The sequence below is a fragment of the Salvelinus sp. IW2-2015 genome, linkage group LG7, assembly GCF_002910315.2.
Source record: "Salvelinus sp. IW2-2015 linkage group LG7, ASM291031v2, whole genome shotgun sequence".
Classification (NCBI taxonomy): Eukaryota; Metazoa; Chordata; class Actinopteri; order Salmoniformes; family Salmonidae; genus Salvelinus; species Salvelinus sp. IW2-2015.
Window position 1 is genome coordinate 21,125 of NC_036847.1, and position 26,541 is coordinate 47,665.

Below are 26,541 nucleotides of genomic sequence, written 5' to 3' on the forward strand. Positions count from 1 at the left end.
TCTCTTTCAGTTCTTAAAACCTGAAACACCCCTATCAGTTGCCATTTTACTTTGACAAGGCTTGACTAGATTTGTACCTGTCAAAGCATTATTTGATGAGGAGGCGTGAGTGCAGTTCCCTTTAATATTTTTAAACAAAGTGTACCTGTTCGAATTTGATCGGAGTTATCGGCGCAAGGGAGCAGCGGTTTGCACAAGAAGGTAACGTTACACAAACTATGATATGGGGGGGAAAGGATAGCAAGCCATGATAGCATAGGTGTTTAAATAGCTAACGTTAGCTGGCTTTGACGAACGTTACCAGCCGGTTTGTCAATACGGCATTATGTTCTCTTGTTCCTCGAGTCAGGAARGTAAGGCTTTTGGGGGGGTCTGGCCTCAAACGTAACGGCTAACTAGCTAGCTAACTTTAGCTACGTCGACTCGTGTTTCAAATGCCCTGCCTCTTCTCTGGGCAGCCGAACAATGCTACTAACCGGCTATCCACTTTGTTTGTAGCTAATGTTTATTACTTTTTTTCCCCGCTGTTGGGAGTACCGATTAGCTAACTACTCAAATAATCGAATGAGTAATGGGGCATCTACTTATCTAACTAACTAATGTGACTGAATTCACGTCTGTTTACTCTCTATATCGCAAAAATGTTTATAGGCTAGTGCGTAGTGGCAAGGCCGGCTCTACACTCTTTTTTGTTGTTGTTGATACCCCTAATGTAACGACCCGAGGTGGAACAAAACACAACCATGATTTTTAACTTGTCTCCCATTTTATGAAATGGTTGGCTGTTTAAAAATATTTRACTGCAAAAGTGGGTAAATTGATAGGTATTGTGACACACACAACCTAAACTCTAAGTGCAGAATAATTCCGGGACACAAGCTTCTCACTCCACTTTGATACGAAGTGATTTTAGTAGCAGGTTAGAATAGCATTTTCGATAACCCTTTTATAACCATAACCTCAGTCTCCTAACATGCTACGTCCATTTTCATAACCTGCTGCGAAAAAGTCAATTCGGTAGTTATCAAAGTGGCGTGAAAAGTGTTTCCCGAATAATGCCTAGCTGGAGGGGGATGGGACAACTCGTGTAGCCTAGGCAGTCGATAGTGGCCGCTAGATCTGCACTATTGTCTTGGATTGAAGTGCATTCCCGGTKATTCACGTGTACCATGGGCGGCTCATACATAAAGCATTACCCGTCCAGGCTGCAAAGGCATAACGTTTATGGCGAGCCGCTAGGTGGGACTTGAAAAATATGTACGGTCGTAGTAAAACAAATGCAGTGTAGTTTCCCTTTAATAAAACACTATTTTCCACCAGCATTTTCAGACATTTTCGGACAATGTAGGAAGGTGTCTTAGACCACTGCATCTCGGTGCTTGAAGCATCACTACAGACACCCCGGTTTGAAACCAGGCTGTATCACAACCAGCTATGATTGGGAGTCCCATAGGGCGGCGACCAGTGTTGTCCGGSTTTGGCCATTGTAGGCCGTCATTATAAATAAGAATTTGTTCTTAAATAAATCAGGCAAGGGTGTGGGACGTCCTAGGTTGTCTGATAATGGTGATGGACATTTTTTTTATTAAAGGGAAACTTCACCGCAAGACACAATTCATTTATTCCTGTCTCCCTCCATAAGAGATGAGAGGGTGTTTCAGACATGATGCACTATAGCTCTATTTTTGCTTTTTCGTGACAGGAGAGTAAAACCAATGATGCCGTTTATAATTGAGGTTGCGATCTGATCAAAAAATGTATGTCATGTTTTGTAGTAATTGTGGCCTTTGTGTTTCGCTGATGGCACAATCACGCAAGTAGATGTCATTCAGTAGAGCTATGGGACTTGTCTCAACAAGGTTCCTATCTGCCAGGACATTGCAGGATATCTAGGTTGATGCTTTGTAAAGACTTCACCACAGAACAGAGACTGATATTTCCCTGGATGTTAACCTTTCTGGAGCAGGCATTCCGCTAGCYACCCACCTCGACAACATCCGGTGAAATTTGCAGAGCGCCAAATTCAAAATACAGAAATAGTCATAATGAACATTCATAAAAAATACAAGTGTTATACATCGGCTTAAAGATTAACTTCTTGTTAATCCAGCCGCTTTGTCAGATTTCAAAAAGGCTTTATGGCGAAAGCATACCATGCGATTAGCTGAGGACAGCGCCCTGCTTACAAAAGCATACAAACATTTTACAACCAAGTAAAGGAATTACAAAAGTCCAAAATGGCGATTAAAATGTATCACTTACCTTTGAAGATCTTCATATGGTTGCAGTCACAAGAGTCCCAGCTACACATGTTCATTTTGTTCAATAAATATATCCCAAAAACGGTTTTGTTTAGTAATCCACTGGCTCAAAGGCGGTCAAAACATGCAGATGAATGCATCCTAATAGTACCGGTAAAGTTCGTCAAAATGTCAAACGATGTTTATGTTTAATTCCCAGGTTGTCAAACCGCAAAGCAAAAACAACAATAGAAAGGAAAAACAACGAAGGGTGTGCACTCGGTCACGCAAACCAGCACTGCATGATTCTACAGTCCATTGACAGAGGTCTCATTCTTCATTTTTTTTTAAAGAAAGCCTGAAACAATGTCTAAAGACTGTTGACATCTAGTGGAAGACATGGGATCTGGGTCCTAACCCATTAGATACTCTATAGGCATTCAATTGAAAATACCCACATCAAAAAAATCCCACTTCCTGTATGGATTTTCCTCAGGTTTTTGCCTACCATATCAGTTCTGTTATACTCAGACATTATTTTAACAGTTTTGGAAACTTTAGTGTTTTCTATCCAAATCTACCAATTTGTATGCATATCCTAGCTTCTGGGCCTGAGTGACRGGCAGTTTACTTTGGGCACGCTTCTCATCCAGACGTCGAAATACTGCACCCAAGCCATAAGAAGTTAAGTGTGAAGCATCCGCTTGGCTTTCCCATTCACTACAAAATATGATGGTGAGGAAGCCAGTGGGAGAAGATGGCACAAGGTTAATTTTGGCTGACGTTCTGCAAATGTGTTCATCAATGAAACATTTAATCTCAATAGTTTTCTGTTCCGAAAACTACTGTCTTTTATGAACAGGGGACTACGTTTTTTTGTAGACTTCACTTCTTGCCAAGGTTTCCAAAAATGTAATTGTTTAGGAGTGCATGGGTGAATTGCTTTATTCCACACTTCAGAGTAGGTGGTCCCTTACAGAAATATGTGAGAAAGCGCCAATAAGATCTCGCTAGCTCGTGCTTGGCTCCGCTCCCTCCTTGCTTGTTCGGCCCACTATGACTAATTGCTTCCCATTGGAAACGACAGGCAGTGGTCTCCCTTGGGTTAGTTATAAACCGCTTTGACGGGAGCCATACTTCCCTGTTCCCATCCTGGAAGACATTATTTTCAAAACGGAATGGACTAAGTTTGTTGGTTCATGGGAGCAATGTTACCGTCCAGTCTTCGCAACTGCTAAATAATTAGCTACAATGGGTGTGTCTGATTCCTCTTTCCAAGAAGAGCTGATCAACYATACTTTCTTTTACATACGGACCTACAGCCCTATTTATTTGAGCCGGAATACACTGAAGAGAACTTGAGCTGGTGAGGAAAAATAATTGCGAGACCAGCAAGCAGCAGCGACAGCCTAGACCAGCTGGACCAGGACCCTCCATATGGAGGGTGTGATGCAATTGCGGAGCCTCCGGATGCATGCGGAGGCCAAATCGAGCTCCGTACCGCATCGCCATGCGCCTCACAAATGGTAACAAGGCAGAGGGCTCTGTWTATCTCAGCATAGACATGATTGGTTGGTGGTAGGTGGGGGCGATACATCCTGTAGAAGACAAACTCACTTGACAACAGCTCTGCACAGCTCCAAGCGCAAGAAGTATGAATGAATGCCCTGACTTCTGCTGAGGCCATATCACCGTAAATGCTGCATGGCCAATGTAAATGTCAGATTGACCATGCGCCCAATATCCAGCAACTTCGCACAGCCGTTAGAGGAGTGGGACAACATTCCACAGGCCATAATCATCAGCCTGATCAACGAAGGAGATGTCGCGCTGCATTAGGCAAATGGTCACACCAGATACCGACTAGTTTTCTGATCCACACTCTTACCAACCGATCCATATCTMTATTCCCYGTCATGAAATCCACAGATTAGTGCCTAATGAGTTGATTTCAATGGACATATTACATTTTTTAATGAACTGCAACTCAGTAAAATCTTATTGTTTCATGTTTATTTTTGGTTCAGTGTACATTACACAAGCGGACTGTTTGACCACATTAATTTGGGGTTATTACACATCCTTTTTACCACATTGGTGACGTTGGTATAAATGTTTAGTCGACACGATCAATTGCTTAAAACAGATCCATATCTTTTGGTTTTGTACTGTTCATTTTGTCATGCGCTGGGGGTCGCAGGACTGTCACTTAACTTGTAGCTCCCCCCCCCCCCCCCTTCTTTCAATTTCCGACTGAAGACATACCCAAATCTAACTGCCTCTAGCTCAGGCCCAGGAGCAAGGATATGCATATTCTTGGTACCATTTGAAAGAAAACACTCTGAAGTTTGTGTAAATGTGAATTGAATGTAGGAGAATATAACACAATAGATCTGGTTTAGATAATACAATTAAAAAAACATACGTTTTTTCTTTTTAATTGTTGTATCATCTTTAAAATGAACAAGTTAAAACAAACATTTAGATATGAATATGGGGACAATTTCAGTGGAAAACATAAGAGGGCAACAGTACTTGTGCAAAGTTTCAGAATGATAACTTCCAAAATGAGTGTGCTACATGACATTTTTCATGAAGTGACCCAGGTGTCCCACACAAGTAGCCCAAGTGGCCAAATTGGTGAAGGTATACATTTTGAAACAAATAACTATATACAAAATACCAAAATGGTAAAAATGGGGGGGAAAATATTGGAGAYAAAAAATATGAAGGYAAAAAATATATACATTTACAAAATAACATGGGTAACTATTTACACACTTTCAATATTTGAAAGACCCTCAGTCCTCTATCAAATCTATMTATATAGCCCTCAAGAGTAAATATGAACAGTTTACCTCTAGATGGCCCGGGAGATGTGGYGCCAGAGACAGCAGGGGTCCAGCTGGATGAACCAGCTTCAGAGGGGGATGGACACGTTGGCGGCAGACACACGCATCTCGACCATGCTCCCTCTAATCCATAATATGTAGACTGAGGAAGCATGCCGCTGGAGGAAGTATAGCCAATGTGTACTTTACACATTTCATTACATTTTTATATATTGCAAATAAAATGTAAAAACAATCATAAATAATATTTTATATTATTAATTTCAAACAACGGCATTAGCATGAGAAGAACTTACCAGTCCAAAACAATGTCCTCTCCGTTCAAAAAATATGCTTCCATTTGAGTCATGGTCGCTGAGTCGTCTTCCAAAAGCATATGTTTCACTTTCACGATCCATTTCCTCTATAATTTTGTCTACATTCGTATATCTCGTCTTAGATTTAGCTTTCCCTGACTTATTCGCCATGATGTTGGATAAATAAACAGCTGAAGATGCAAGTTACCGAAATACTGCTGTGCGTAATAAGCTTGGCTCCTTCCAGTATGAAAATGCAATGGCGAAAGACCTTCGTTACGCCGGAGTTCACTATATGGGTTGGTCTTCCAACAAAGAACCATTAGATATTGCCGTTTACCTCTGGTCATTGGCTATCTACCCAGCTAGATTTCAAGACGATCAGTGGTCATTGGGTTAGAATACAGTCAATCAACGAAACAGCGGTCATATAATTGGTGCACAATGAGCTCATTACTTGTCTTCCAATCGGTTTCTTTAGGTCAATACGTCCCGCGAAATGACCCATCAAGTTTGSTTGTGTTACAAACAACCAGTTGATTGCAATGAAACCAAACATGACTGGATAAAGTCACGTTTAGTTTGTGTATTTGCGTGGAATGTTTKGTCAAATTGAATGACACGGAATTCAACGAGATAAGCGTTCACAAAATGTTTCGTGTTAGGCTATAAAAATGGATTTAACCGAACAAAAGACCATTCATTGTGTAACAATGAGCCTTGGGATTGCAAACAGAGCAAGATCTTCAAAGGTAAACAATTTATTTCAATGCAATCTGTGATTTTGTTACGCCTGTGCTGGTTGAAAAAGTAGTTTGGTATGGGGCTCTGTGCTCAGATAATCGCATCGTATTCTTTCGCAGTAAATCCTTTTTTAAATCTGACAACGCAGTTGGATTAGGAAGATTCTAGGCTTTTGAAGCATGTGAGACACTTGTATTTTCAGGAATGTTTAATATGACTTTGTGGCGATCACCGTATGTTGTCGAATTCAAACCCGTATCCGGGATCCGTAGATCAGAGAAGTTAAATAGCAGCCAACCATTGTCACTGATCAGGGTTTCGGTTCGGAAAATGTGGCATCAGACAACGTGACCGGGAAGATTTAAATTTACCTTCCATTTGAGAACTTTATCAGACCCATATGCTTTAGGGCATAACACATTAGGGCATCCACCTACACAGCGCAGAATGACAAATCGCCTTTAAATTATGGTAATGCATCTTAACAGAACATGCAGCCAATAAAACACTTTTCAAACATGAACCAAAATGCAATTCTAAACYGCACACCTGATAGCAGTTCCATGGGACAGGGATAAAAACCTCTTAAACTTAGAGGGGGAAGCTAAAGATGCAATAACTAGGATAGTTGCTAATATGACTGGGATTTTGGCTTCTGGACAACGAAAGAGTTATGAAAATCAAAAGAACAGGAGAGATTGTGTAGCGGTGGGTCCAATCGGGAAGTAAATTGAATTAAATTTGCTAATTATATTATTCCTCTCTATACAGAAATAAAATACTTTACCAGAAAGCGTGACTTAGCCACAGAGGAATCGAGGATCATTAGCTTCTTTATACTGTGGGTTGTTTCAAATCACAAACCTGTTTTGGTAAAGCTGCAATTTGGGCAGTGCGRGTGGCAGTAAGCCTATCTGAGTTGCGGCTGTCAGTGAAAAGCATCTAAAATATGTGTGAAAATGTTTCCTGAGTAGAATATGAAATGTTGAGACAAGGGTAGGGGTGTGGCGAGGATCTAGGCGATTCTCCCTCCAGAATGGCTCCGCTGTCTCTCGCAAATTCTTGTGCGATTTTCCCTTTTTGATCAAATTTAAAATAAATGTCCCCATTTTACATGTCACCAGTAGTAAATGTGAACTGTTATTCTCAGTCATTTGGTTACATTAATTTCTGATAATGTATTTATTGGTAATGTACCATTCTGGGAGTGTTTGCAGAGTACGCAACCTGCTACACTGGTGGGAAACAAGTTTTGGTTTATTTCACTAACCATTTATAAATGTTTGAGTGCTCCATGTGAGCAATGAGCATGTTTGTTTTCTCTGTCCTTATAATGGTGGGCGAGCACGTGCGTCTGAGCAAGCGTAAACTGAGCAAGCGTAGAAGTACCTGGCCTGCTGCGCGGAAATGTAGGAAAGTATTTTAAACATCCATTGCTAATGATCTATTAACTATAGTTCCTCACAGTAAGCTATTTGAGAAATCTTTCGAAAAATCACCAATCCTCGGCATGAAAGAGRAATGGAAGTTCTAGGCCTATCGCTGCATTGGCCTAATAGACTGAGTTCCATTTCTTTAGCCATCAATGTGTCCATATGGCAGAGGCTGCTCTTGCAGTAACTTTTAGATTCTTCTCATTTTAAGTCKGGTTTTTGATTTAACCAGATGCCACTGATTATGAGAAGCAAAAACCGTATTAAAACTAAACTTTTCCACAAATGTGCATATGAAAATCATTACTGGCACGCAGAGCAGTATAAATGGTAGGGTAAGTTGTAAGCTTTCCCACACTTAACTCACTTGTAGCCTATTAAGTATTTATAAAATAATTATCTGTTTCCATGGTCAGATTTTGCCTGTAGACTACTTTGAAGCAAGGTAAGACATGSCTCGTAATATGAAATTAAACATTCAGGATTCATTTGTGTTCAAAATGCATACTGCCTCCAGGTCACATTGTGTAAAGTGCTGGGTTAATTGRGCTGATTGCCTGCACTTGAATGGGAGGCATGATTCAATTAGGTCTTGTGGCATATTTTGGTTAAACTAAACACAATTCCATGAAATTGTTAACCCTCTGCATGCACAGTGCATTCTCCATCACCTTTTCATCTGGATCTTCGCAACTAGCTAACCACAATCCCGGGTGACAACTCCTGGCTAGCATTTCCATCCCGGCGCAAGCACCAATTAGCCTGAAGCTAGCATGGCTAGGGCTCCTGGGCTACCACCGAAGCCCACTCCTGGGCTACAATATCCGGACCCATTCTACTGCCGGTATGGGGCACAGTCTGACATAGTCTGCCCGAGGATTCCAACAGGCTTCTCAGGCGCGATGGCCATTGAAGGCCCATTCTGTTAACAGTGGCTTGCTAGCGATCTAGAGCTACTTGGAACCCTACTAATCCACGACTGGTCTATCGACGTCACCGTGCGAGGAGGAAAAAACAGGCTTTCCTCCATCGCGACGTCCCCCAAAAGCCCTTCTGCTAGCTTGCTAGAGCCCCGGTCTGCTAGCTTGCTAGAGCCCCGGTCTGCTAGCTTGCTAGAGCCCCGGTCTGCTAGCTTGCTAGAGCCCCGGTCTGCTAGCTTGCTAGAGCCCCGGTCTGCTAACTGTCTGAATCGTCGTGTCCCCAGCCAGCCCAACCACTCACTGGACCCATATGATCACTTGGCTACGCATGCCTCTCTAGTATCAATATGCCTTGTCCATTACTGTCCTGGTTAGTTATTACTGTCTTATTTCACTGTAGAGCCTCTAGCCCTGCTCAATATGCCTTAACCAACCATGTTGTTCCACCACCTACATAAGCGATGACAGCACCTGGTTTAAATGTCTCTAGAGACTATATCTCTCATCATTACGCAATGCCTAGGTTTACCTCCAATGTAAAAACATCCTACCTTACCTTTGTCTGTACACTATGCCTTGAATCTATGCTATCGTGCCCAGAAACCTGCTCCTTTTACTCTGTTCCGAACGTGCTAGACGGCCAGCTCGTATAGCCTTTAGCCGTACCCTTATCCTACTTCTCCTCTGGTGATGTAGAGGTTAATCCAGGCCCTGCAGTGCCTAGCTCCACTCCCCAGGTGCTCTCATTTGTTGACTTCTGTAACTGTAAAAGCCTTGGTTTCATGCATGTTAATGTTAGAAGTCTACTCCCTAAGTTTGTTTTACTCACTGCTTTAGCACACTGCCAACCCGGATGTCTTAGCCATGTCTGAATCCTGGCTTAGGAAAACCCTGAAATCTTCATCCCTAGCTATAACATTTTCCGCCAACATAGAACTGCCGAAGGGGGCGGTGTTAAAATCTACTGCAAAGATGGCCTGCAGAGTTCTGTCTTTACTATCCATGTCTGTACCCAAACAATTCGAGCTTCTACTTCTAAAAATGCACCTTTCCAGAAAAAAGTCTCTCACCGTTGCCGCTTGCTATAGACCACCCTCTGCCCCCAGCTGTGCCCTCGACACCATATATGAATTGATTGCCCCCAATCTATCTGAGCTCGTGCTACTAGGTGAACTAAACTGGGACATGCTTAACACCCCGGCCATCCTACAATCTAAACTTGATGCCCTCAATCTCACACAAATTGTCAAAGAACCTACCAGGTACAACCCCAAATCCATAAACACGGGCTTCCTCATAGATATCATCCTAACTAATTCGCCCTCCAAATACACCTCTGCTGTTTTCAATCAAGATCTCAGCGATCACTGACTCATTGCTTGCATCCGTAATGGGTCTGCGATCAAATGACCACTCATCACTGTCAAACGCTCCCTAAAACACTTCTGCGAGCAGGCCTTTCTAATCAACCTGGCCATCCTGGAATGACATTGACCTCATCCCGTAGAGGATGCCTGCTTATTTATTTTTTGAAATGTCGTCCTCACCATCTTAAATAAGCATGCTCCATTAACAAAAAATTTAACCAGGAATAGATATAGCCCTTGGTTCACTCCAGACCTGTCTGCCCTTGNCGTCCTCACCATCTTAAATAAGCATGCTCCATTAACAAAAAATTTAACCAGGAATAGATATAGCCCTTGGTTCACTCCAGACCTGTCTGCCCTTGACCAGCACAAAAACATCCTCTGCATTAGCATCAAATAGCTCCCGTGATATGCAACTTTTCAGAGAAGTTGGGAAGAAATATACACAGGCAGTTAGGAAAGCTAAGGCTAGCTTTTTTTTCCAAACAAACTTGCATCCTGTAGTACGAACTCAGTTCTGGGACACTAAAGTCCATGGAGAATAAGAGCACCTCCTCCCAGCTGCCTACTGCTCTGAGGCTAGGAAACACTGTTACCACCAATAAATCAACTATAATTGAGAATTTCAATAAGCATTTCTCTACGGCTGGCCATGCTTTCCACCTGGCTACCCCTACCCCGGTCAACTGCCCGGCACCCTCCACATCAACCCGCCCAAGCCCCCACCATTTTTCCTTCACCCAAATCCAGATGGCTGATGTTCTGAAAGAGCTGCAGAATCTGGACCCCTACAAATCTGCTGAGCTAGACAATCTGAACCCTCTCTTTCTAAAATTATCTGCCGAAYTTATTGCAAACCCTATTACTAAGCCTGTTCAACCTCTCTTTCGTGTCATCTGAGATTGCCAAAGATTGGAAAGCTGCTGCGGTCATCCCCCTCTTCAAAGGGGGGTACACTCTTGACCTAAACTGCTACAGACCTAGTTAGTTTACTGACCATTTCAAATCACACTGTACCTTCTCCACTATGCAATCTTGTTTCAGAGCTGGTCATGGGTGCACCTCAGCCACGCTCAAGGTCCTAAACGATTTCATAACCGCCATCGATAAGAAACAATACTGTGCAGCCGTGTTCATTGACCCGGCCAAGACTTTCGARTGTCAATCACCACATTCTTATTGGCAGACTKYACAGCCTTGGTTTCTCAAATGATTGCCTTGCCTGGTTTACCAACTACTTCTCTGATAGAGTTCAGTGTGTCAAATCGGAGGGTCTGTTGTCCGGACCTCTTGCTGTCTATGGGAGTGCCACAGGGTTAAATTCTCTGGCCGACTCTCTTCTCTGTATACATCAATGATGTCACTCTTGCTGCTTGTGATTCTCTGATCCACCTCTACGCAGACAACACCATTCTGTATACTTCTGGCCCGTCTTTGGACACTGTTAACCAACCTCCAGATGAGCTTCAACGCCATACAACTCTCCTTCCGTGGCCTCTGACTGCTCTTAAATGCAAGTCAAACTAAATGCATGCTATTCAATCGATCACTGCCCGCACCTGCCCGCCCGTCCAATCACTACTTTGGATGGCTCTGACTTAGAATATGTGGACAACTACAAATACCTAGGTGTCTGGTTAGACTGTAAACTCTCCTTCCAGACTCACATTAAGCATCTCCAATCCAAAATTAAATCTACAATTGGCTTCCTATATTGCAACAAAGCATCCTTCACTCATGCTGCCAAACACARCCTCGTAATCCTGATGTTCCTACCGATCCCCCTAACATTGCATCCAATTTGTTGAGTAGAGTGTTGGAGGCTGTAACAGTGCCATCTGTTTTGTCACAAGCCCCATACACTACCCATCACTGCGACCTGTACGCTCTCATTGGTTGGCCCTCGCTTCATACTCGTCGCCAAACACACTGGCTCCAGGTCATCTACAAGTCTCTGCTAGGTAAAGCCCCGCCTTATCTCAGCTTACTGGTCACCATAGCAGCACCCACTCGTAGCACGCGCTCCAGCAGGTATATCTCACTGGTCAGCCCCAAAGCCAATTCCTCCTTTGGTCGCCTTTCCTTCCAGTTCTCTGCTGCCATTGACTGGAACGAACTGCAAACATCACTGAAGTTGAAGACTCATATCTCCCTCACTAGCTTTAAGCACCAGCTGTCAGAGCAGCTCATAGATCACTGCACCTGTACATAGCCCATCTGTAAACAGCCCATCCAACTACCTCATCCCGATACCGTATTTATCTATCTTGCTCCTTTGCACACCAGTATCTCTACTTGCACATTCATCTTCTGCACATCTACCATTCCAGTGTTTAATTGCTATATTGTAATTACTTCACCACCTTGGCCTATTTATTGCCTTACCTCCCTTATCTTACCTCATTTGCACTCACTGTATATAGACTTTTCTTTTTTTATACTGTATTATTGACTGTATGTTGTGTTTAGTCCATGTGTAACTGTGTTGTATGTGTCGAATTGCTATGCTTTATCTTGGCCAGGTCGCAGTTGCAAATGAGAACTTGTTCTCAACTAGCCTACCTGGTAAAATAAAAAAACATGTGCTGCTGATTCTCAAGATCTTGCACATTAATGAGATGCTATTGAGCCCACACTACTACACTGTCTAAGCCAAGGACTACATACTTTCTGGTAAGTTTTGATTACAATACTGGTCGGGGTGAATATGTATTTTGGAAAGACATTAATTTTTTGTTAATCTCTCTGGGATATGTGGGACGTAGCGTCCCACCTGGCCAACATCCAGTGAAAATGCAGAGCGCCAAATTCAATGAATTACTATAACAATTCAACTTTCATGAAATCACATTCAATATACCAAATTAAAGCTACACTTGTTGAAATCCAAGCCAAACGTGTCAGATTTCAAAAAATGCTTTACGGCGAAAGCAAAACAATGCTATTATCTGGGGATAGCACCCCAGCTAACAATCAGACCATCATATTTCAACCCTCCCGGCGCGACACAACGCAGAAATAAAGATATAATTCATGCCTTACCTTTGACGAGCTTCTTCTGTTGGCAGTCCAATATGTCCCATAAACATCACAAATGGTCCTTTTGTTCGATTAATTCCGTCGATATATATCCAAAATGTCCATTTATTTGGSGCGTTTGATCCAGAAAAACACTGGTTCCAACTCGCTCAACATGACTACAAAACTGTAAGCCTGTTACCTGTAAGCTTTGTCCAAACATTTTGTAATACAACTTTAGGTCTTTTTTAACGTAAATAATCGATAAAATTGAAGACGATCTGTGTTCAATACCAGAAGAAAACAATGTGTAGCATGCTTTCTGGGCACGTGCCTCTAACAGTACACTTCACTGGAGCCTCTTTCTGAACATGGCTATTTAATTCTCAAAGGAAAAACCTCAACCAATTTCTAAAGACTGACATCCAGTGGAAGCGATAGGAACTGCAGGAAGGTCCCTTAGAAATCTGGATTCCCAATGAAAACACATTGAAAAGAGTGACCTAAAAAAAAAAAAATCTGAATGGTTTGTCCTCGGGACTTTGCCTGCCAAATAAGTTCTGTTTTAGTCAGACATGATTCAAACAATTTTAGAAACTTAAGAGTTTTCTATCCAATATTAATAATAATTTGCATCTGGGACTGAGTAGGAGGCAGTTTTCTCTGGGCATGCTTTTCATCCAAATGTGAAAATGCTGCCCCCTATCCTAGAGAAGTTAACTACTAAATAGTAGCCTACAGCAGTGTTTTAAATTATTTCTAACTTGTTAACAATTTCTGCTAGATGGTAGCAAAAACTGTGGGTTTTAGCTTGCTTGAACCTGATGAGTCTTAATTCACCCGWTTTAATTTAACTATTTAGGAAATGCCACAGGCACTAACTGATGTGTGGAGAGATTTCACTGCAGCTAATGTAGAAGGAAAAGCTGTAAAATACTGTGCCAAATCCTATGTGAAGAGTGCAACAAAGATGCAGAATCATCTGGCCAAGTCCATAAAGTTCCCTCTGTGCTCACAAAAAGCAACCTCTGACAAAAGTCCCTCTACTATTGGAGGTGAAAATCATGKATCGGACATCTTATCAATAGCAACAGCTCATGGTCCTCCTGGAATCAGAAGTTGTTTTGACTCAATGGAGGAATGTAGTCAGAAATGCTTAAGAATGTCTTGCTCGAGCTGAGTATGCAACTGGTTCACCTCTGATGCTCACAGGCAATGTGTATTGGAAGATATTTGTGAATGTTCTTCACCCAGCATATACCCTTCCAACCAGACATGCTTTATCTACTAATTTGCTGGATGCAGAGTTCAACAGCGTTCAAGTGAAGGTCAAGCAAATCATAGAGGAAGCAGACTGTATTGCAATCTGATGGGTGGCTGAATGTTTGTGAGCAAGGYATAATTAACTACATCTCCACTCCCTCAACCAGTATTCTACAAGAGCACAGATTCAAGGGGCAACACACACCAGTCTCTACATTGCACGTGAGCTGAAGGCAGTCATCAATGACCTTGGACCACAGAAGGTATTTGTACTGGTAACAGACAATGCTGTGGACATGAAGGCTGTTTGGTCTAAAGTGGAGGAGTCCTACCCTCACATCACACCCATTGGCTGAGCTGCGCATGCATTGAATTACTCCTCAAGGACATGGCACTGAACACAATAGATACTCTACTCTACAAGAGAGCCAAGGAAATTGTTAGATATGTGAAGGGTCATCAAGTTATAGCAGAAATCTACTTCACCAAGCAAAGTGAGACGAATAAGAGGACCACATTGAAGCTGCCCAGCAACTCCTATTGGGGTGGTGTTGTCGTCATGTTTGACAGTCTTCTGTAGGGGAAGGAGTCTCCAAGAAATGTCCATATCAGTCTTCTGATATGGACAGCCCCATCAAGAGGATCCTCCTGGATGTATTTTGGGAGAGTGGTAAGCAGCCTGAAACCTATAGCAGTAGCCATTGCACGGATTGAGGGAGACAATGCCATCCTGTCTGATGTTCAGACTCTGCTTGCAGATGTWAGAGAATAAATCCATACTGCCCTGCCCACTTCACTGTTGCTCCWAGCAGAGGAAACTGCAGTTCTGAAATGCATCAAAAAGCGTGAAGACTTCTGCCTGAAGCKCATACGRGCCGCAGCGTATATGTTGGACCCCAAGTATGCTGGTATGTGCATCCTGTCTGGTGCAGAAATCAACAAGGCCTATGGTTTCATTACTATCCTGTCTCGCCACCTTGGCCTGGATGGGTGCAAGGTTCTTGGCAGTCTGGGGAAATACACTTCTAAGCAATGGTTTGGGATGGAGATGCAATATGGCAGTCGTGCCAACATATCTCATCAGCCACCTGGCGGAAGGGACTTTGGATCTGGCTCTTTCCCCTGTTGCCTCCATCCTCCAAATCCCACCAACACCAGCTGCCTCAGAGRGCAACTGGTCCTTGTTTGGGACACACACACCAAAGCACGCAACAGGCTGACCAATACAAGGGTTGAAAAATTGGTGGGCATCTGGGCAKATTTGAGGATTTTTGAGCCTGACAAAGAGCCATCCTCAACCAGGTTGAAAAGTGGTGGACATTGAAGAGGTCCAGGGGAAGACATGGAAGCCTGAGAGGAAGACAAATAAGGCTTTATTTTCTAGACTATGATCTTATGTTGAAAATGTTTTTGGGAGATGTGATGGATCATTCAATAATCCCTTTTGTTCTTCAGTGAAATCATCCCATATGAAGAGTCAAATCATTTAATTAAAAGTTCATTTCGGTACTAAATTGTTTTTATTTCTATTGGAAGGATTTAATCATTTGCAATTGTCTACTTATGATAAGGTAAAAGTTGTTTGTATCCATATTATATGGTAAATATGTCCAATGCAAAAAACAATTACATTTAAATAGTTTTAATAGTTTCCACCCCTGAATATTCCCCCAAAATGTGCAACCCTAGTTATTGCCATTCTGAAAGGGGAATTTGTCTCCCAGTTTCTGTTAGAAAGCAGGCTGAACCAGGTTTTCCTCTAGGATTTTGCCTGTGCTTAGCGCTATTCAGTTTTATTTTTAGCCAATGATGAGCATACACACAACATGATGCAGCCACGACCATGGAAYTTGTGAAGTGGTYCTTAGTGACGTSTTGGATTTGCCCCAAATGTAACACTTTGTATTCAGGACTTCTAGTTCATTTCTTGCAGTTTTACTTTAGTGCCAGATTGCAAACGGGGTGCATGTTTTGGAATGTTTTTATTCTGTAAAGGCTTCCTTTCCACCTGTTCATTTAGGTTAGTATTGTAGAGTAACTACAATGTTGATCCATCCTAATCTCCCCCCCCCCCCCCCCGATCACAGCCATTAAACTAACTTTTATAAGTCACCATTGTCCTTACGGGGAAATCCCTGAGCGGTTTCCTTTCTCTCCGGCAACTGGGTTTGGAAGGACGCCTGTATCTTTGTAGTGACTGGGTCTATTGATGCACCATCCAAAGTGTAATTAATAACTTTGCCGTGCTCAAAGGGATGTTCAATGTCTGCTTTTATTTTATTTTTACCCATCTACCAATGGGTGTCCTTTGCAAGGCATTGGACAACCTCTCTGGTCTTTGTGGCAAAAATCTGTTTTGAAATGCACTGCTCTGAGGGACTTTAAAAAATAATTGTGTGTGGGGTACAGAGCTGAGGTAGTCATTCAAAAATCTGTGTCCATTGGACTTGTTAAGCACAAATTTTACTCCTGAACTTATTTAGCGCTTCCCATAACCAAGGGCTTGAATACTTATTGACTCAAGATATTTCCGCTTTTTATTAACTTGTAGGAAAACATAATTCCACTTTGACATGGGGTATTGTATGTAGGCCAGTGATGACCAATCTAAATTGAATCCACTTTAAATTTGGGCTGTAACAACATCTAGAAAGTCGAGCAGTGTGAATACTTTCAGAAGCCACTGTACATCCACTGGTATGTCCAATTTAATAAAAAACATTATTTTACAATGCAAATGTTTATTTTCTCCCTGTTAACCTTTTATGGCTGCAGTCCCGTTAACGGGATCGATATGACAACAGCTAGTCGAAGTGCAGGGCGCCAAATTCAAAAAACAGAAATCTCATAATTAAAATTCCTCAGACATTCATGTCTTATATCATTTTAAAGGTAATCTTGTTGTTAATCCCACCACAGTGTCCGATTTCAAATAGGCTTTTCAGCGAAAGCACTACAAACGATTATGTTAGGTCACCACAAAACCACAATAACCACAGCCATTTTTCCCAGCTAAAGATAGCTTTCACAAAAACCAGAATAGAGATAAAATTAATCACTAACCTTTGATTATTTTCATCAGATGACACTCATAGGACTTCACGTTACACAATACATGCATATGTTTGATTAAGTTCATTTTATATCAAAAAATCTGAGTTTACATTGAGGCGTTAGATTCACTAGTTGCAAAAACATCAAGTGACTTTGCATAGCCACATCGTTTCAACAGAAATACTCATCATAAATATAGATGATAATACAAGTTATACACATGGAATTGTAGATATACCTCTCAATGCAAACGCTGTGTCAGATTTCAAAAACTTTACGGAAAAATAAACCATGCAATAATCTGAGACTGAGCTCAGATGAATAGCCAAATTAGCCGCCATGTTGGACTCAACAGAAACCAGAAAATACATGATAAATGTTCCCTTAGATTAATTCATCAGAATGCAGTCCTAGGAATCCCAGGTCCACAATAAATGCTTGATTTGTTCGTTAATGTCTGTTATTTATGTCAAATTAGCTACTTTCGAATTGTTTACCAAACACCCTAACCAAAGTCTCAAAGCGCGACCACTATAACGTGACGAAATGTCCAAACGTTCCGTTACAGTCAGTAGAAACATGTCAAACGATGTACTGAATCAATCTTTAGAATGTTGTTAACATACATCTTGAATAACGTTCCAACCGGAAAATTACATTGACTTCAATTGAGAGATGGAACAAACTGCCTCTCACGTGAACGCGCATGTTGAATGCATGGTCACCTCATGGCAGTGATTACTAATTTCTGTCTCCTTCGACTCCCCCCTTCACATTAGAGTCATCAGACTTAGTTCTATTGACTGTTGACATCTAGTGGAAGCCGTAGGAAGTGAAAACCCATCCATATCTCTCTGTATTTTCAATGAGAGATTGGTTGAAAATATGGCACCCCCAGAAAAAATCCAAACAGGAATGGAACTTCTCAGGTTTTTGCCTGTCATATGAGTTCTGTTATACTCACAGACATAATTCAAACAGTTTTAGAAACTTTWGAGTTTTCTATCCAATACTAATAATAATATGCAAATATTAGTAACTGGGACTGAGGAGCATGCCGTTTACTCTGGGCACCTTTCATCCACGCTACTCAATACTGCCCCTGCAGCTGTTAATTTGGTGTTGAAGGAATTTCGATTCCTGTTTATTAACCAATTCAATTAAAACACTCTGCCCATAAATAGGAATTTGTAAGATAATTGTCTGCATAAAATGGACAGATGCCAGTCTTAAAATCAATCAATCAATAGCGTTTATTCTCGAGAGTACTGATCATAATACATTTTACATCAGGTTATATAATAAGAATAATGTCATAGGTTTTAATGTCCAACCTCCTCTCGGATACAATGGCAATACAGTTCGAGTTCTCATTACTGTCTGCCACCTGTTCAACTATCTACAACCAACTCAAGGTCTTTCCCCTCCCTGGGTAGAGACATCATTCTAGCCTGTCTGAAGATAAACCCATTCTTTCTAACAAGGAACACATAACATTCAACATTTATGAGTTATAATTCTAAGTCAAATGTATACATATTTTAGTCATTAAACACAAATCCCGTAACATTTGGTCAGCAAGTTATTTATTTATTGGCTTCATGTTTTTTATTAGTATTATCGGCCAAAAGCCGGTAGTTGCCGGCTAACTGAAACACTGCTATTGAGAACATACTGTGGGACTGAGCCGAGCTATACCAATCCACACCACTCGTCAGTCATTATGGCCTAGTATTGAACAGCTTGCTGTCATGCCGATCCCTCGTCGTGGAGCGCTATCCTCCTATAGGTTTTCACTTCATCCCTTTTAACTAACCTACTTGTTAGTTAAAAACAGCCAAATACCATTGAGCGTCTTATCAGAATGCTAATAAAATTAGCACAATGTTGAATTRCCATGGAGGCTGCTAGCTAAATATGCTAACGAGCACAAAGACAGGCTATCCAGCTGTTATTCGTGTGTGTGGGAGCTACTGTATTTTGAGTTAATTTTTAAATCTCCTTCACATTCGCTTGTAAAAATGTACAAAGGTAATGCATGCTTGTCTGACGGAAGAACAGTACTGGCTCTGAAGCTGCATGTGTACACGGTGTCTCGAGTCGCTAGGGCAAKGGGCCTGCCTGCTCGGCGCAGAACTCAAGAATATCAAATGGTGGCAGGTGTACTGAACTCATCCCAAAGGGATGACTTCTCAAACACGGCAGAAAGCTTACAAAATATGATGCCCAGTCACCTTATTAATTCAGTAAGTCAGATAGTGGTCGCATTAACTCGCTAGTTGAAGCAGATTTCGTTTTTTTTTTTTTATGCAGGAAAAAAGAGTGCATAAGGAACCAAAAACTGTGGTGAGATTGAATCTTGAGAATTAACAGATTGTCAGCCAAGTTTAATCTAGAACCATTTTCTCCCACTTCCTGRCACTGGACTTCTGCTCATCACCACATTTGGTGGTGAGTGGAAGTTCTAAACAGATGCTTCAGATTTATACCCCCTGTGATGTGTCTGGGTTTTCCCTTTTTYTCTGTTGTGGTACTTTGAATCAAATGTTAGCCTACATAATCAGCAACCTGAAATGTCCCATATTCAAGTTTTTGAATGTCAATGATTTACAGAAGTTTTAGTATGGCGTCACTGCACATTTTCTAATTGATTTTACTTTTCTTTCCCACAGGGCTAATCTCGGACGTGAGTATTGCCAATGCTAACACATGGTATATGCCATGAATTGTAAGGAAGCTGCAGAGAAGGTTGTCCTGTCATGGTCGCGATTCAGCTCAGCTGGCCAAACTACMCTACTGGAGACCCTGAAGGCATTCAGTCCTATGTCAGAAGACCTTTTTGACAGTGAAAAGGAACTGGCCACTTTTATTAAAGGACTCAAAGATGAAGGTCACAAGCCTACTGTTCTTAAAAGTAAGGATGTTTATGGTTACAGGTCTTGTACTTCAGTACTCAGGCCTGTAGTAAAGACGCAGAGTACTCTGGACATTGCTGCCTCAAAGGTTAAAAAGACTGGCAGAAAGAAGAGTCGAAAACCCCTGGACAAGAACACTGAAATCAACTATGCTTTGTTAAGTGCAGCAGCGAAAGTTGTCCTGAAGAATCAACCCAAGATTCTTTTGACAAATCTGTCAAAGGAGTCTCTCAAACAGACGGTCCTCTCAAAACCACCAGAATTGGCTGTTGGGCCTGTCCAGATGCAGTCATACATAAGACTGACAAACATAATTGGACCCTCTACAGGCCACACAGCAAGACTGCAGTTCCACACAGGTGTGGTCAGAAGAGGTAACGGTGCCCAACTCTCATCGGCCACCATCTCTAACAGGGACACAAGCACTGCATTTGGAAGGTACCGGAAACTCCGCAAAATCAGTCACTTTGAGGAAAGTGAACTTTGTGCCTTGCCCAGTCAATATCATTGGAGTCCCTGTTCCTGCCATGCTGCACAACGACCGGGTTTTGAAGGAATGCAACAGAATGCCTTGCATGAGGGACCAGAAAAGGAAAACGACTGATGAGGCTGAGGACAAACTCTGTGGAGAGGCCCAGAAATGGMGTCTGGCTGGTCAAAGAGCAGGAAGACCTCTGACTGAGCCAGAGCAACCGGAGGTTCGAGGTGAAGGTTGACTCAATCATAGACAAGGAGGTGAGGTAAGCCCAGAAGATCCTTCCGAGGTCACCGGTCAGAGATTCGACCACTTATTGCCTACCKAATGTGAACGGCCGTCAAGAGTCTTAGTCCTTTTGTCCTCCATGTACATGTTTTAAACAGTTTCASTTACATCTCAAATCGAGACGGTGCTTTGTCTTGGCTGTGCTCAGTTTGGGAGGATTGGGATTGTTTGGGATACTTTTCTGAGATTGGAGAAAAAAAWWATATTTATGTTTAATATATGTTTACATAAGAGGATGCTGGGGTATTACCTAAACATCCAAAAATCTGGTTTTGTTTTGTCTAACACTGCACATAGTATAGGCCACCCCTTGACTGATACGGGAAGGAATGGATAAGTGTGGTGAGTTGAACCGACAGTGTATATTATTATTTTTTCTTTTGAACTGTTATGAAATGTAATTTTCTTATGTTTTATAAATGATACACACCTTTGACAATGAAGTCATGTATAACTATGCAGCATTCACTTGCTAGAATATTACAGCTATTTTATATACATCACATTCTAGTCATGTCGTTACTGTATTTTGGATAATTGGGTCCATTGAAATGGTGTGATTTTTTTTTTTCCATTTTTTTTCAGATGTGTTATAAAGGTAGGTTTCTTTTTGGATGTGAAAAGTTAAGAGTTCCTATACATCTGTTAAAGGATGCATATGAAACATCTGAACAGGGCAAACAAAACAACTCAACAACCACAGCGTAGCCTATTCACAACCAATACTGCTCTACCGKGCAAAAAGGCAGTAACTGGTCAAATAAGCTATTTTTTGTATTTATTTATTTTCTACATGAAATGCATGCGGACAAGTTTCCTGCCTCTTGTGTTTTGGAGAAAGTGAGGGTCATGTTAGCAGTAACTGCGAAACAAGGTAAATAAACACCATCTTTCTCAGTTCTACACTGAGCAGTTACTGCCTTTCTTGCTTTGTAGGACAGAATAGTAATCTCATTTCACCCAATTTTCAAAAAAAAAAAGCTACCTTTTTATYTGCATTTGCATAGACATTAAAAAACAGTTGGCTTTCTGCCAATTGCGCCGTGCCAGCACTAGGGGAACCACTCGATAAACTGGTGGCGGCGCAGGACTCAACGCGTGGCACTACAAACATTGCAGCATTTTAGATCATGAAGCTATCCTATGAAATAATTTTGCAACAATGTGCTGACACTAGCGCAGTAATCAAATTACATGTCACAACGTTTTGGATAATTTACAGATGTCGATAGTGATGACAAGGTGATTTGCATAATATAGACTTACTTATTGCTGAAATGTGCTGATCATAACAGCTGTAATATAACAGTAATTTTGTAATCAAATATGAGACGCTGGGATGGATTTATCAGGGTTATGTTCATTCAACAAATAACCCGTTAGCTGTCCAAATCAATGCCCGTACGTCCAAAAGGCTACTGACTGGGAGTGTACAGTCATAAGGTCTGAATGCTAACTGCCACAATCTCATATTAGAAAACTTGCCATGGTCTCTGCAATACAAACTCCTAACTAGCCTATTATTCAAGCCATTATTGAGGGTACAGAACAGCACACGAATAAGGCAGCGAGAAAGACGGGCGTTAGCAGCCCATGGGACCACTGGGGACCAGGTGAATAGGTGCATGCATTTTCCACCTCTCAAAACCCTGCTAACAACAAACGTTCCCACAACTTCAGAGGAAGTTCCCTTAAGTCTGCCGTTTTTCTTAGGAATGTTCCYGTGAAGTGCAAGGACTGTTTCCAAGAGACCATTCCGTTAATGTCAAACAGAACTTACYCAGAACGTGGTTACCATGTTCACTGAATATTCTGTGTTCTAGACACGTTTTCTAAGGGTTGGGAGAATATTCAAATGTCCCACCAAACATACACAGAACATGGCAAACTCTAAAATATGAATGTTCTAGACACGTTTCATTGTAACGTTGCCAGAACATGTCAGTTGTCCGGAAGTCGCCTGATGATCCCAAAGAAACGTTCTCCAAAACATTTGTTTCATCATTTACACGTCACCCCATGTTACTGTGGCCGAGCCCATCGAGATTCTGATATTTTAACCACTGATCCATTAACTCCCAACCTCTTGGTACARGGCATTCCTATCGTCCTGCTACACCACCATCTCTGTGTCAGTTATGTTAATCTGACTGTTCTCTGATTTCGATGACTTATTTCAGCAATTTTAGGGATTTTTGTGTAGTTGTCTGATGTTGGTGGGGCATATAACCCTGTTTTTTAATGTTATAGTTTTTCTTGAGTATTTTTAACAGAGCTGAGATTTACTTAAGTGCATTCACCCTATTATTTACACCTAGACTGTTTCAGGTCTACACAAGTGCCGAGGGTTTGGGTTTGCTTGTGGACAGGGCCTTGCTATACTGGCCCAATAAGGACATGTCCTAGGSATATCCCTTATTGGAGAGTGGTTAGTGTGTTTGTCATTGGTGCTGGTGGCATGGGTTAGAGACGCACACTACTCTCTCATTCTTAGCAATATATGTTAATGTAATTATTTGYCAACAGTTACACCTTACTGATCAAATTAAAATCAGTTGCTCATTGAAAGATGTGACTCTGTGTGATTACCTCTTGAGCACAAAGTATCAGTATTAATTCTATATAGCTGWGCATCTCTCCATTGTCTTCTTGAAATGCACTTTGAAGTAAATCTCAGCTCGGACTCAGGGATGGCTAACCCAGGAGATCCCTTCAATCTCCATAGAGTTAGGTAAATCTGCTTTTAGGTTTTTGCACCTCGTGATCTCAAAGTTTTCATAAAGTTGGTGGATTTGGTGCCTCTAGCACCTGGTTGTCTAGTGCTTAATTGAAAGGAAAGACCTGCAGACACTAAACTCTCCATGGATTAAAATATGCCTATTAGCAAACGCTTTAATCCAAAGCGATTTAGTCTTGCGTGAATGTATTTTACATACAGGTGGTCCTGGGAATCAAACCCTCAATCCTGGCATTGCAAACGCCATGGTGTACCAATTGAGCTACAGAGGACTGAGTTGACACCCCTGCTCTAGGGCAATTCAGGTGGATGTTAGAGGGACTTTTTACTGAATGTTTGTTTTATATGGATGTGCTTTGCTTTTCGTGTTTTCTTTGTGTGTGTGTGTACCGTGTATTCGGGAAGTATTCAGACCCTTTTGACTTTTTCCACATTTTGATAATTTTCAGGCTTATTCTAAAATGGATTAGTGTTTTTCCCTCAATCTACACACGGTACCCCATAATGACAGGCCAAAATATTTTTTTGTGTGCAAAGTTTTAAAAAATAATACATTTACATAAATATTCAGACCTTTTTTACTCAGTTTAACGCACCTTTTTGGAAGTGATTATAGCCTCAAGTCTTCTTGGGTATGACGCTGCAAGCRTGTTACACCTGTATTTGGGGAGTTTTCCCATTTTTCTTCTCAGCAGATCCTCAAGCTCTGTCAGGTTGGAAGGGAAGCGTCGCTACACAGCTATTTTCAGGTCTCTCCAGATATATACGATCGGTTTCAAGTCCGGGCTCTGGCTGGACCACTCGAGGACATTGAGACTTGTCCCGAAGCCACTCCTGCGTTGTCTTGGCTGTGTGCTTAGGGTCGTTGTCCTGTTGGAAGGTGAACCTTCACCCCAGGTTGAGGTCTTGAGCACTCTGGAGTAGGTTTTCATCAAGGATATGTCTGTACTCTCTGTTACTCTTTCCCTCAATCTCCCAGTCCCTGCCGCTTAAAAACATCCCCACAGCGTGATGCTGCCACCACCATGCTTCACCATAGGGATGGTGCCAGGTTTCCTCCAGAAGTGAAGGCTTAGCATTCAGGCCAAAGCGTTTCATCAGACCAGAAAATATTGTTTCTCGTGGTCTGAGTCCTTTACGTGCCTTTTGGCAAACTCCAAGTGGGTTTTCATGTGCCTTTTACTGAGTGGCTTCCGTCTGACCACTCTACCATAAAGGCCTGATTGGTGGAGTGCTGCAGAGATTGTTGTCCTTTTGGAAGGTTCTCCTATCTCCACAGAGGAGCTCTGTCAGAGTCACCATTGGGTTCTTAGTCACCTCCCCGACCAAGGCCTTTCTCCCCGATTGCTCAGTTTGGCCTGGCAGCCAGCATTAGGAGGAATCTTGGTGGTTCCAAACTTCTRCCATGGAGGCCAATGTGTTCTTYGAGACCTTCAATGCTGCAGAAATGTTTTGATACCATTCCCCAGATCTGTGTCTCGACACAATCCTGTCTCAGCGCTCTACGTACAATTCCTTTGATCTCATGGCTTGGTTTTTGCACTGACATGCGCTGTCAACTGTGGAACCTTAYAGACAGGTGTGCCTTTCCAAATCATGTCCAATCAATTGAATTTACCACAAGGGCTTCCSGAGTGGCGCAGTGCTCTACGGCACTGCATCGCAGTGCTAGAGGCGTCACTAGAGATCTGCGTTCGATCCTGGGCTGTGCCGCAGCCGGCCGCTACCGGGAGACCCATGATACGGCGCATAATTGGCTCAACTTCGTCCAGGTTAGGGGAGGGTTTGGCCGGCTGGGATGTCCTTGTCCCATCGCACTCTAGCGACTTGTGGCYGCCGGGCGCATGCGCGCTGACTTCGGTCACCGGCTGTACGGTGTTTCTTCCGACATTGGTGCAGCTGGCTTCTGGGTTAAGCAAGCATGTGTCAAGAAGCAGTGGGGCTTGGCGCAGTTGTTTCGGACGCGTTGCTCTCGACCTTCACCTCTCCCGAGTCCCATCGCTGCAACTAAATCCATTTTCTTTCTAGGATGAAGGAAGCTGGAACGCACTACTCCCACCAACCATCATCAACACAAGACCTCCAAATAGAGCAGAAAAGGGGCTCATACAGAAACACAATAGACCACTATAATACTCTGCTGCCAAGGCTAAGACTGTAACTACCAATTTGGATATCACGGAATTGGGGGGGAAAGGGGGTGAAGTACCAACACTCAAAATTATATATAAATGCATTTACCAACAGGTGGACTCCAATCAAGTTGTAGAAACATCTCAAGGATGATCAATGGCAACAGGCTGCACCTGAGCTCAATTTAGCATCTCATAGCAAAGGGTCTGAATAGCTATGTAATTAAGTTATTTTGGTTTTCTATTTTTAATACATTTGCAAACATTTTAAAAACCTGTTTTTTCACTTTGTCATTATGGGGTATTGTGTGTAGATTGAGGGGGATGTTTTTTATTTTTATCCTGTTTCTAGAATAAAGCTTTAACGTAACAATGTGGAAAAAGTCAAGAAGTCTAAATACTTTCCGAATGCGCTGTAGATCTCTATAGTAGACTTGTTTATTGATATTTGACAGGTCATTGTAAATAAGAATTTGTTAATTGTTTTACCTGTATAAATAAAGGTGAAATAAAAAATAAATGTAAGATCAAACCTTTTTTGATAGTGATTCAGGATTAACATTAATACAGGCTGAAATACCCCACCAACGTTAGACCACTATACAGAAAGCCCTAAAATTGTGGCATCAGAGTGCAGAGCAAGCTTCAAACAGGATGCGCACCCCACGGAGCACACGGTAAGATCAGTGACATTTTTTGCTGTTTTGATGTTAAGGTTCTAAAATTGTCATAAATAATACATTGTGACGTAAATGTGCATACTATGTACTGGTGCATAAAAATAAAGTTTCCCATATTAGGTTTCAA

General features: G+C 41.9%; 1 pseudogene; it reads left to right on the plus strand.

Moving 5' to 3' along the window:
• Positions 1-26,541, plus strand: LOC111966163 (uncharacterized; annotated as a pseudogene).